General features: G+C 32.3%; 1 long non-coding RNA gene across 1 annotated transcript; it reads right to left on the minus strand.

Annotated features, from left to right (window-relative positions):
* Window positions 1–3290: 3290 nt before the first annotated feature.
* LOC137629722 (uncharacterized) lies at window positions 3291–6664 on the minus strand. Its single transcript, XR_011041593.1, has 2 exons — window positions 6445–6664; window positions 3291–3329 (listed from the first exon to the last, which is right to left on the minus strand). It is a non-coding gene; the product is annotated as an uncharacterized lncRNA (long non-coding RNA).
* Window positions 6665–11455: the final 4791 nt, after the last annotated feature.

The raw sequence follows: 11455 nt of genomic DNA on the forward strand, positions 1-11455 counted from the left end.
ACTTTCTTAATATAGCAAAGATTTTTAATCTAGATCACTTTTCACTGCTTAGCAAATACTCCAAGTCTCACACAACATAATCTATAGTTGAAATTTGAATGTACAGTAATGATAAAAATATTACACAGACTGAAGCTAATTAGTTTAGTGTATTGGTAATGCCACAATGATAAAAATTCTGCCGTGAAGACCCAAGTACATCCACAACATTGAATAAGATTGTTCTCAAAACACATGGGCAAGTGATTAAGACCCTCTATATTGTTGAGGAAAAGACCCAGAACAGTGACATGTACTGTGATTGAAGTTTCAACCTTCAAAAAGCTTCAAGCAAACTTTTTGAATATGCCATTTATTGCATGTATTCAGGAACATTTTAATACCAAGACAATTTAATTCATGGTTTCTTAACACCCGGCATTCCATCAGACAAGGTCTTATTCTTGAAAGATCTACTTTTCACAGCATTAGTCATTCCAAAAAATAAAACAACCTTTAAGATGACAAAACCAAAACTTGTGCTACTACTAATTTCAAGCATTTTCAGATCTAGTTTAGTTTTATCTATCTAATTTGTCTAATCCATAGTTGGGAAACCAATGTACTATTTTGCAGTATATCTTTAACAAAAAGGATTTTTCACCTCACCAGATACTCTTTTGGGAAACTAACCTAGAAATTCAGTCGAGTCATCATTTATACAATACTAAATCTAAATTAAGTTTTCCCTTTTAAATCTGAATTTTCCCCTAACTTTTGAATTTTTAACTTTCCATTCCTTGAAGTCCCAACAAACTTACTGAAGATATAGTCTTGATCAATACAGTACTGAATCTGTTTAAGTTATTCCCCTAACTTAGATTAGAATTTTTTCCCCTGACATTAACTTAGCATTATCAAAGGTCCTATAAGAACTACCTTCGTTTACCTCATACTCTTTGTGCTCAATCTCTCTAAGGTCCTAATGTTGAAATAACCACCTCTTCAAAGCTCCTCCTTTTACAAGGTACGCCTTTATATAGATCTTCCTAAATACTATCCCACCTGCTTTGTATTTCAAAATCCATTCCGAAATATTCTCTTTCGAAGATCTATCTTCAAGTGTGGCCATATTAACATTTTTTCTCTACAAAATTTCAAAGCCTTTAGAAAGTGAATCCCACCTAAGTCTCTCCTAAGCATTTCACTTTTATACTACGTATTAAATATGCTATTTTCAGGAATTTATTCCAAATCACTAGTTCAAAAGTTAACTATGGATATAAAGCTGAAAATTATACCAGTTACAAACAGATATAAAACATCTTTGTACCACCATCACAAAGGTTTTGTCATCTTAAAGCCGTGGGAATTACAGTTGTTCCAATGAACAGGCAATTACTTTGAACAAGTCTCTGTTTTAAGTAAGACTAACAGGAAAGTTTATAAAGATAAAAATTTACATAGAATCGCTATACCACACTGGATCTTATGAAAAGTAGGATTATTTAAAACTCTTGGAAAAGAAAGAACATATTACAGTTTCTACTTTATTAAAGTAAATTTTATATTATAAAGATAGAACAGTTTCAAGTGCATTCAAATAGCAACATTGGCATTAACAACCAAACAGGTTTTTATAACTTCACTTATTAATTTTAATTTGCCAAAGATTATTGGGCATGTCTTTCATACAAGATTAGTGAAATTACTTAGGACATTTAACAAAATTGTGAAGATTACCAATTTGACTTCAGAAAAATTGTCTGGTGTGTCGTGGTCAAATAAATAAGTTGATATCACTTGGAGCTAAATGGATTGATAAGCAATGTCTCAAATACTGTTAGTTACAATAGGAATTTACGTTAGTGAATCTGAAAATTTGATCTAATCACATGAGAAGTCTCTGACCATATTTTACCACAAGTGCCTACACAAAATATATAAGGTTGGAAGACTAACTGAATTTTCTGCAAGAGTTTAATAAAAAAAAAAAAAAAAGCTGCAGTGGTATAGCAACTCTTAGTAAACGGGACAAGTTTATACTGAAAACAACACTATACTTCAAAGGCTCTAGTACACTATAGGAGACTTGTTTATAGTAGTACATACTTCAGAAAAAAACATGCCTCGAGGAAACTAGCTGCCTCTTTAAAATCGGTAAAAAGCTATAAGTTACATGTGAAAGTGATCATTCTAAAAAAAAAAAATTGCTTTAAGGCACCAAAGCCCAATCAACAAAATTTAGGTAGTTAGTTTCCTCACTTGGCTAGGACAGACTAGAATACCTGAAGTAATTATATCCCTAAAAATACTTAGGCATGCTACTTTCATAGTCTAGTAATTAATTTCCATATCGGTAAGTTAAGAATCTATTTGTATTTTAGAACGAAGTAGATTCATCCAATTAAGCAACCTAAATGCTGTTTTTAGTTTCAAAGTCTAGTGATTACTCTTATCAATAAGATAATGTACTTTAGATGTATTATATGATGAAGTAGATTAATGCAATTAAGCGAACGTCTAAATGCTGATCTTGGTTTCAAATTTTAGAGGTAGCAATGGCTTCGTGAGTCCCTTTAAGTTTTGCATGTATAAACTTTGATGGAATCTAATGATAATAAGGTAATTAAAATGTTTGCAACTTTGAGTAGCCCCTATAAAACTGCAATTCTAGACTAACCAACAACTTAAACTTCAGGTAATCTTATGTCCTTTCTGCAAAAGCACATTCACTATACTCAAGAAAACACCTAAGTCCCAATTAAGGAATTATAAAATTATTGTGTGAAAATATGAAAAGAAAACTAGGCATAAACACTAAAATACACATTCTGGTAAACTAAGTGTTGATGTTAAGGCTCAATGCTATTAGCCATCAAGAAACTCAAATATACTTTGTTAGAATATGAATCCAAATATTAGAAATGGGCTTGTCTAATAGATAGAAGTAATGGAAATATTGGAATTCCTAAAGTTTAGCCACCAAAAACTAGTAACAATAAGATATGAGCAATTACGTTAACCACATGGGTAATGTCTAAATGAAATTTTCAACAGAATTTACTTTAAGTTTCGAAAATTTGTTAAACGTACTCCAATAGAAACTGCATCAATTTCGTAAAAGCTTGCAAACTCAAGAGATACTAGAGGCTTCATAAGCAGCTTATAACAAAGCAAAACTAAATGATTTCTGGAACTCTTGTGGTTCATGATGTTCAGAGATCTGGCTGATAAACTTGACTCTTGGGAACTTCATGGTTCATCCAATCAAGTAGGTTCCCATGACATTCTATAGTAGAGCAGAAGCCATTTTATAATTCCTTCGCGGTAATGACTCCATAGTGAACCTGTGAAGGGAAAAATATATTAATTTAAAGTCCATATTTGTATATTTAATCCAAATCAACAAGACAAGATGGTACCCGAGTTTTTTTTTCTGAATAACCACATGAAAATACTATACTGCCAAAAAAGGCATATGGCCACCTAAAAACAATGTTATAAATTTACTTTAATGTCCCCTATACTGTCTTATTTGAATTATTTCCGCATGTCTAATTAATCCTACCCAGTTTCGATAATTTAACCTGAACATTAATACTGGCGTTTATTAATCTATTAACATATCCTAATTTAATCTAACTTTCCTTTCCTACCTTGACTGATCAGCATATGAGGCCCGCCCCCCAAAAAAAATCCATTGACAGGTATAAAATGAATCCATTGATTAATGTAACTTCCCACTTTAATATAATAATAATAATAATAATAATAATAATAATAATAATAATAATAATAATAATAATAAATAAATAATAATAATAAATAAATAATAATAAATAATAATTATAATAATAAATAATAATAAATAATAATAATAATAATAATAATAATAATAATAATAATAATAATAATAATAAGAACAACAACAATAACAGTAATAACAACGACAACGGTAATGGTAATATTCTCTGAATAACAAGGTAAGTTCCGCATGAAAATGTCGACACTTAAAACTTGATCGTATCAACTACTACTGTATTTAGGTCAAATGCAACAAAAAATTAAATACATCGACAGGATACGGTGAAGGTCAGGATCGTATACATTAATTTCCATTATTGGGAAGTTCTGATCAGTATAAATATTAGTCGCCAAAAAACCTCACTAAATGGTATTTTATATTCCACTTTAAATATCTCAAGATTAACTTTAACCCTATCCTACCTGAATCTAGTCACTAAAATTTAGCCATGAAATAATTTTCACACTTTGTAACGTGCCATCTTTATTCTATTAATTTTTAAGGCAAATCAAACTACTAATTCAATGGTAATTAAACTAAAAAGTAACCCATTCATTGACAGAGCAAATAAAATTTTACCCAACATCCTTGAATGTGTCCAGTCTATGACTTTGTTGACAAGGTGGTCCAGTATTACGTTAATTCGTTGACAAGAAAGTTCAATATTACGTTATTTCGTTGACAAGAAAGTTCAATATTACGTTAATTCGTTGACAAGAAAGTTCAATGTTAATTCGTTGACAAGAGTTCAAATTTTCGTTAATTCGATGACAAGAAAGTTCAATATTACATTAATTCGTTGACAAGAAAGTTCAATATTAAGTTAATTCATTGACAAGGAAGTTCAATGTTAATTCGTTGACAAGAGTTCAAATTTCTGTTAATTTGATAACAAGAAAGTTCAATATTAAGTGAATCCGATGACATATTACGTTAATTCGATGACAAGGAAGTTCAATATTACGTTAATTCGCTGACAAGGAAGTTCAATATTACGTTAATTCGCTGACAAGGAAGTTCAATGCTAATTCGCTGACAAGGAAGTTCAATGCTAATTCGCTGACAAGGAAGTTCAATGCTAATTCGCTGACAAGGAAGTTCAATATTACGTTAATTCGCTGACAAGGAAGTTCAATGCTAATTCGCTGACAAGGAAGTTCAATGCTAATTCGCTGACAAGGAAGTTCAATGCTAATTCACTGACAAGGAAGTTCAATGCTAATTCGCTGACAAGGAAGTTCAATGCTAATTCGCTGACAAGGAAGTTCAATGCTAATTCGCTGACAAGGAAGTTCAATGCTAATTCGCTGACAAGGAAGTTCAATGCTAATTCGCTAACAAGGAAGTTCAATGCTAATTCGCTGACAAGGAAGTTCAATGCTAATTCGCTGACAAGGAAGTTCAATGTTAATTCGCTGACAAGGAAGTTCAATATTACGTTAATTCGTTGAAAAGGAAGTTCAATGTTAATTCGTTGACAAAGTTCAATGTTAATTTGTTGACAAGAAAGTTCAATGTTAATTTGTTGACAAGAAAGTTCAATGTTAATTTGTTGACAAGAAAGTTCAATGTTAATTTGTTGACAAGAAAGTTCAATGTTAATTTGTTGACATGAAAGTTCAATGTTAATTTGTTGACAAGAAAGTTCAATTCGCTGACAGGGAAGTTCAACATTACGTTACGTAAAATTCCTAACAATGCTTTCATAATCAAATGTTCAACCTTAAGATTAATCATCTTCACTTCCTGCGGTGGTCAGCACATATTTGCCTGCTAAACTTGCGTAAACTGTGCGACTAACTTCACTAACCAAATGACTATTTTACCCTAGATTAACTTTTCTTTTAGCAATGAACTGACATTTACTATAAAATTCCAAATTTACTAATCAATCATACCCAACTTTTCGTTAAGAATTTGATTTAAAGCACTGAAATACGTATCAAGTTCTGTTATAAATCAATTAAGAACTTACTTCCAAGATCTAAAATGCATTCATATTTACCTTAACTGTATGGTTTGCAGCTGACACTAGCTGTTTATATTAAGTGCATCCTATGTAAAACAGTAGCAAGCAACCTAGATGAACACGGTACACTGGTGTACCCAAGAGCAGATAGCATAAAATTAAACTAAACTGGATTAAAGTCTAATTCAGTAAGTTCTCCCTCAGTCTGACTCGCATTCCACTGGCCAAACAAGCTTACCTTCATGCACTGGCTACCCAAAACCTACATTTCGCAATCATTTAACGAGCATTGTGTGGTGTGAAATGTTGAATGCTTTAGAACGAACATTATAAAATGACTGGGCGTCTTAGAGTAGGGATACCCTGCTGTATAGGATCAGAAAAGCAGCCCGATTACCTTTGTTGTACCTAATGGTCCAACGACCTACTTTTGAATTTGCAATTTACACTTTTCTACAAATAGGAAATGTATTTTCTACACTACCTACAGTACAAATCCAGTAAAGCTTTTCAAATGCCAGGACACTTACACGCTAAACTAATGTAACTATCAAAAGTCTCAGCTTAACAGCATTGGCACAAAATCTAGCTTAAACTACAGTTACAATAGAATGTGTTTTACAATTTCTATGTCCTAGTACTTTGAATTCGAAATATTCGAAAATGGTTATAATATTTACTTTCTTACCTTGGGAGGCTCCGGCTATTTTGGCAGGTTTGAGTTTTCCTCAAGAGACTACACCACTGATCAGGTCACTTTCAACAGACAGTAATCTGTAGCCGATTCCTGGAAGTTCATTTTGAATCTGATAAAAGTTCTCAATTCCATGCGCCACCTGTAAAGAAAAATTATATACTTTAATATACCGTTACCGAATAATCGTTAAGATTTGGCAGACTAAGTAAAAAAATTTTTAACTAGCTTCATGCCAATTTTGGATATTAAGATCAATTTGAATCTTACGATAAAGTCTTATTCTACTTTAAATTGCAGTTCTCTTAAAGAGCTGATCAGAGTTACAATTCTTATATCTTTCATCCAATTACTTGCTGCAACTGCGTAATAATGTTTAAGGATTTTATCCCAATTTACTTTTATACCACCACTCTTAGATAAGCTTGGACAATTAAATCTTTATATTTATATAATAGTGACAACTGGCTACAAAACTACTAACCCATGTAGCCTACGTGTAAGATATAAATCAGAACTATGGTATTTACTCGTGCTTAAGTTAAAAGTATGCATAAACCACGGAAAAAGCAAGCTATGGCATCTCTGACCCAGAATTCAGCGGTTCTCAATTCCAGCTTAATTTTCATCCTAGGATAATATAAGTATCTAAGCTATAACCTTAGTAAGAAAATCAGGATGCTATAAGCCCAAGGGCTAACAGAGGTAGCCCAGTTAGGAAAGGAATTAAGGAAAGACTACAAGTAATGAATCAAAATATTCGAAGAACAATAAAAAATAGATCTTTCATATATAAGCTACAAAAACTTAGGCTGAAAAACTAAATATTGCCATATTTGATGTCCAAAATGCTATAATCATGAGTATCAATTTAAAATAGATTACCATTGTCGGTAAAATATCCAAATTCTCATTTGCATACTTCAGTTGGACATTCAACAGTTGGCTGATATATGATACACATTCTTTGTGGCTATATCCACACCCAAATCTTCGTTAAATTGTCTTATAATGTTCCATTTTGTATATTAACTCAATACACTAACTATATCCAAAGCAGATTAACTCACGCTCGCAGGTTTAATTACCAGTGCCCTTAACTATATGACCATGTATGACGGCTTAAGGAAGTTGGCATATGGTACCTTTTGAAATTTACAAATTCAATATAACCACGAATGGCTTTGCATATCAGCAGCCCCACCTCCGGAAAGCATCTGGTCTTGTCCTCACCATTACATTAGAGATTCACTAAAGGCAAACGACTACCATAACTACCGGCACTAGAATTAATACTTAAAACTATCACTTTCTTACACAGCAAAAGTAGAACCATAATGGGGAAATATTAAAGAACGCGAGGGAATTAGTTTCCTGGTAAAACCATTTATAAAAGCAAGAATTCGTGACGAATTTACAATCATGCGAAGAACAATTTCGAATAAAGCACAAAACTAACGTCATCTAAATTCTCAGATTAAATATAGTTGATCATTAGCATTATTTTTTGTCAAAAGGTATAAAATTCAAGAGTATAGCTATTCCTTGCAACTTTCTGGAGTACAGCTATTCCTTACAACTTTAACGAGTATAGCTATTCCTTGCAACTTTAAATTTCAGATCATATTTAAACAGTTACAATCCTTTAAGTATTATTGCAATTACGAAAAGCTTACTTCAATTTTCCCTTGCAAATCATTACAAAGGTAACAGATTTCCACCAACTGACTAAATTTTGTAAATTACATTTCGTAAGATGAATCTTTAATATACTTTGAAACGCAACGTTTAAGGGTGTTTAACATTTAACTGGCTGGATGATCAGTTTTCATTACCCAGTTTAAAAGAAATTCGTGATATTTAAGTTTTGAAAATATTTTATTTTAATTGTTCGTTACCACTCGATCTATTTATTACCTTAAATTTCCTCACTGGGCTATTTATTGCCGGTTGGAGCACTTGGGTTTACATTAACCTGCTTTTCCAACGAGGGTTGCAGCTTAGCTAGTAATATGTCAACTATGGCCTAAATTTAACAAGTTACCACGACAGTATTTTCTCAATTCTTGTCAAATTTAAAGTACTAATTGGAAAAAATATTGAATAACTACTGTCTCTTAGTAAATAAGAAATTTTAAGTGTTATAACCTTTTTCTTATATTTTGAGTTTTTTTTAACTTTCATTGCCTTAAAATTATCATGGAGGTATGTTTTCAAACCACTTCTTTCACAGTAAATATTTCGGTCAATGATATTCTCACAGGCACGAAAAACAAACTTAACCAGGCAGTTAAAAAATACAATAGAATTGTACAAATTAAACCATAAATTTCTTACCTATTTGATTGGAACACTCGCCAAAGCCATTTAAAAACGTCTGTTCTGAGCACGAAATAATTCTTGTTATAAAAGAAGATTCTGATGTTCACCATCTGCCACCACAGACCAAACTGCGGGATTTTGTACAGACTTTCAAAGTCAGTTTTGAGTTTTACCAACAACGTCTCTCTACTGATTTTAAGCCAATCACGAGGGTCCAAATCATTTCAGTCAACCAAAGCTGGGGAAACGACTCCTGATTGGCTGAGGAAAACAGTATTTTAACAAGTGCAATAACATTTGGAGTACCAATTAGCCCAAGACTTGAGGAAGCAATCGTATTAGATCGTTTTGATATTATGCTCGGATTATTTTTAGTCATGATCATGAATAAGATAAATGGTCGATTAAGGTTTGGGAACAGAATCATTAATTGCAGTTTACCAAATTCAAGGCATGAATAAAAAAAGGAATTCATAATTAATGAATTAAAGCAACTTAAAGTCCATGAACTAAAGGTGTACATACACGTTAAAAAAAAGCGTCAAAACTTTGCATCAAAAATTTGATATCAAAATTCTGATGCAAAATTTGAGTGTGTGTAGGACGTTTTGATGTCAAAATTTTGCTTCAAATCTTAATTTTTTTTTATTTACATCAAAACGTCCTACACACTCAAATTTTGCATCCAAATTTTGATATCAACATTTTGATACAAAATTTTTACACTTTTTTTTAACGTGTATGGGCCCCTTAAGTATAGGTTGGATACCTTTAACGCCCTTTATAATTCTTATTAAGGACAAATAGTAGTTCGAAACCAGTACTCTGCTTTGTAGTAAATGACAATATTCATAATATATTAGACATAATGATAATAATAGTAATAACAATAAAAGTAACGAACGATAATATTAACAAATACCACAGCATACATGGTGGAGAAGTTGTAAAACAAAAATTTTGGAGAAACGCAAACGACTCTGATAATTTTGATACAAGCATCAGTTTACTCTCCTGTCTTTCCCAAAATTTAGATTCTCTCTCTCTCTCTCTCTCTCTCTCTCTCTCTCTCTCTCTCTCTCTCTCTCTCTCTCTCTCTCTCTCTCTCTCTCTCTCTCTCTCTCTCTTACAACAATCGTAAAACTTGCCAGACTTCCCCAAAACATTTCCATATTCTATGGTGTTGAAAATACATCTTTCTAGATCCATGTATGTTGCATGTAATCTTCTTCACAAAATTTCAACCTTCTCACTCTCTTCTTTCCCAACGTTATCCTTACATTAAGGGGTCGGTTGCCTGATGCGCCTTCTCCAATGCCTTCGATCAAAGGCATCCTCTTCCACCAAACCTCTACTTCCATATCATTCTTCACCTTATCCCTGTAGGAGCCCTTGTGCTTATAGCATCCTGCTTTTCCAACTAGGGCTGTGACTTAGTTATTAATAATAATAATAATAATAATAATAATAATAATGATGATGATGATGATGATGATGATGATCATAGTAATAATAATGGTGACAACATAATCACATTGCGACCATGTTCACGATTGAAAAATACTTACGTGTTCTCTAGCATCTATTATCCATATCTGATAGGACATCCTCCTGGGTATTGTGTTTCAAATTAGTGATTTTATGTCCTTTTCCAAAGTTGGTCCACAAGAAATGTCTGTGGCTCTACGTATTTTAGCAATTTGTGGAGCAATGGCACTAGTTTTTTATTAGTCTTTGTTTCGATGTGAGTTAATTCAGATTTACCTGCATGTCTATATAATGATTCTAGAAATCCTGCATTAGCATGTTTATAACTGAAGATATTTATTATTCTGTTCAAATTTCAGCCATTATGACTGTGTGGTTCAAGGTCCAGTGTGTGAATACCTCTTTGATAAACGCAAAGTCTGTTGGAGTTGATTGACAGCTTATTATACATGGCATAAGAAGACTGTCTTTAGAACCAACAATATAATGTAGGCTACATTTGCAAAATAGGAGTGTACCTCTTTTTCTTTTTTTTTAGCATAAAATCAAGTTATTCACGCAGTTTATAAAGGCAACCTCTTTACCCATCAAATAATCACACGTACCAGATCTAATTTCTAAAATGTCACTCTATTTTACTCACGCTAATGCTTCAATCAGCTCATCATAGCTTAAAAGCACAAAACTTATAGATAAATATCGCTGCGAAGTCGAAATCTGGTTACATTTATGAGATAAGTACTTTTCTTCATTAAAATATCTCTGAAATGTAAACTACAGGACAGATCAACCGGCATACAGGCAAATATGCTCACAAAAATAAAGTCTTCCCTGATTCCTAAACCACAATGATGCATCTTTATGCAGGGTAACATCTGTTTGTATTTTCAATAAAACAATCACCAGGTTACAAGCTCCGATCCATTAGTGATCAACAACATTCGTAAAATATAAATTATTAAAGAAATACTTTCTGAATATATTGGTCGTTAAACGACTCCATAAGATGAGAAACGAATTCATTATTACGTAACAAACAAACAAAATTACTCCCAAACAAACGAGTACCCCATGCTTATTATGTCAAAGAAAACGGTGAATCGCTCGTTTTCTTTCGGCGAGTCCATTATGGCAGAGGGTGGAAATAAAAGTCAACGAGTGTTATAAATGGTTATAACATATACCAATTGATACA

The sequence above is a fragment of the Palaemon carinicauda genome, chromosome 37 (assembly GCF_036898095.1).
Source record: "Palaemon carinicauda isolate YSFRI2023 chromosome 37, ASM3689809v2, whole genome shotgun sequence".
NCBI classification, from domain to species: Eukaryota; Metazoa; Arthropoda; class Malacostraca; order Decapoda; family Palaemonidae; genus Palaemon; species Palaemon carinicauda.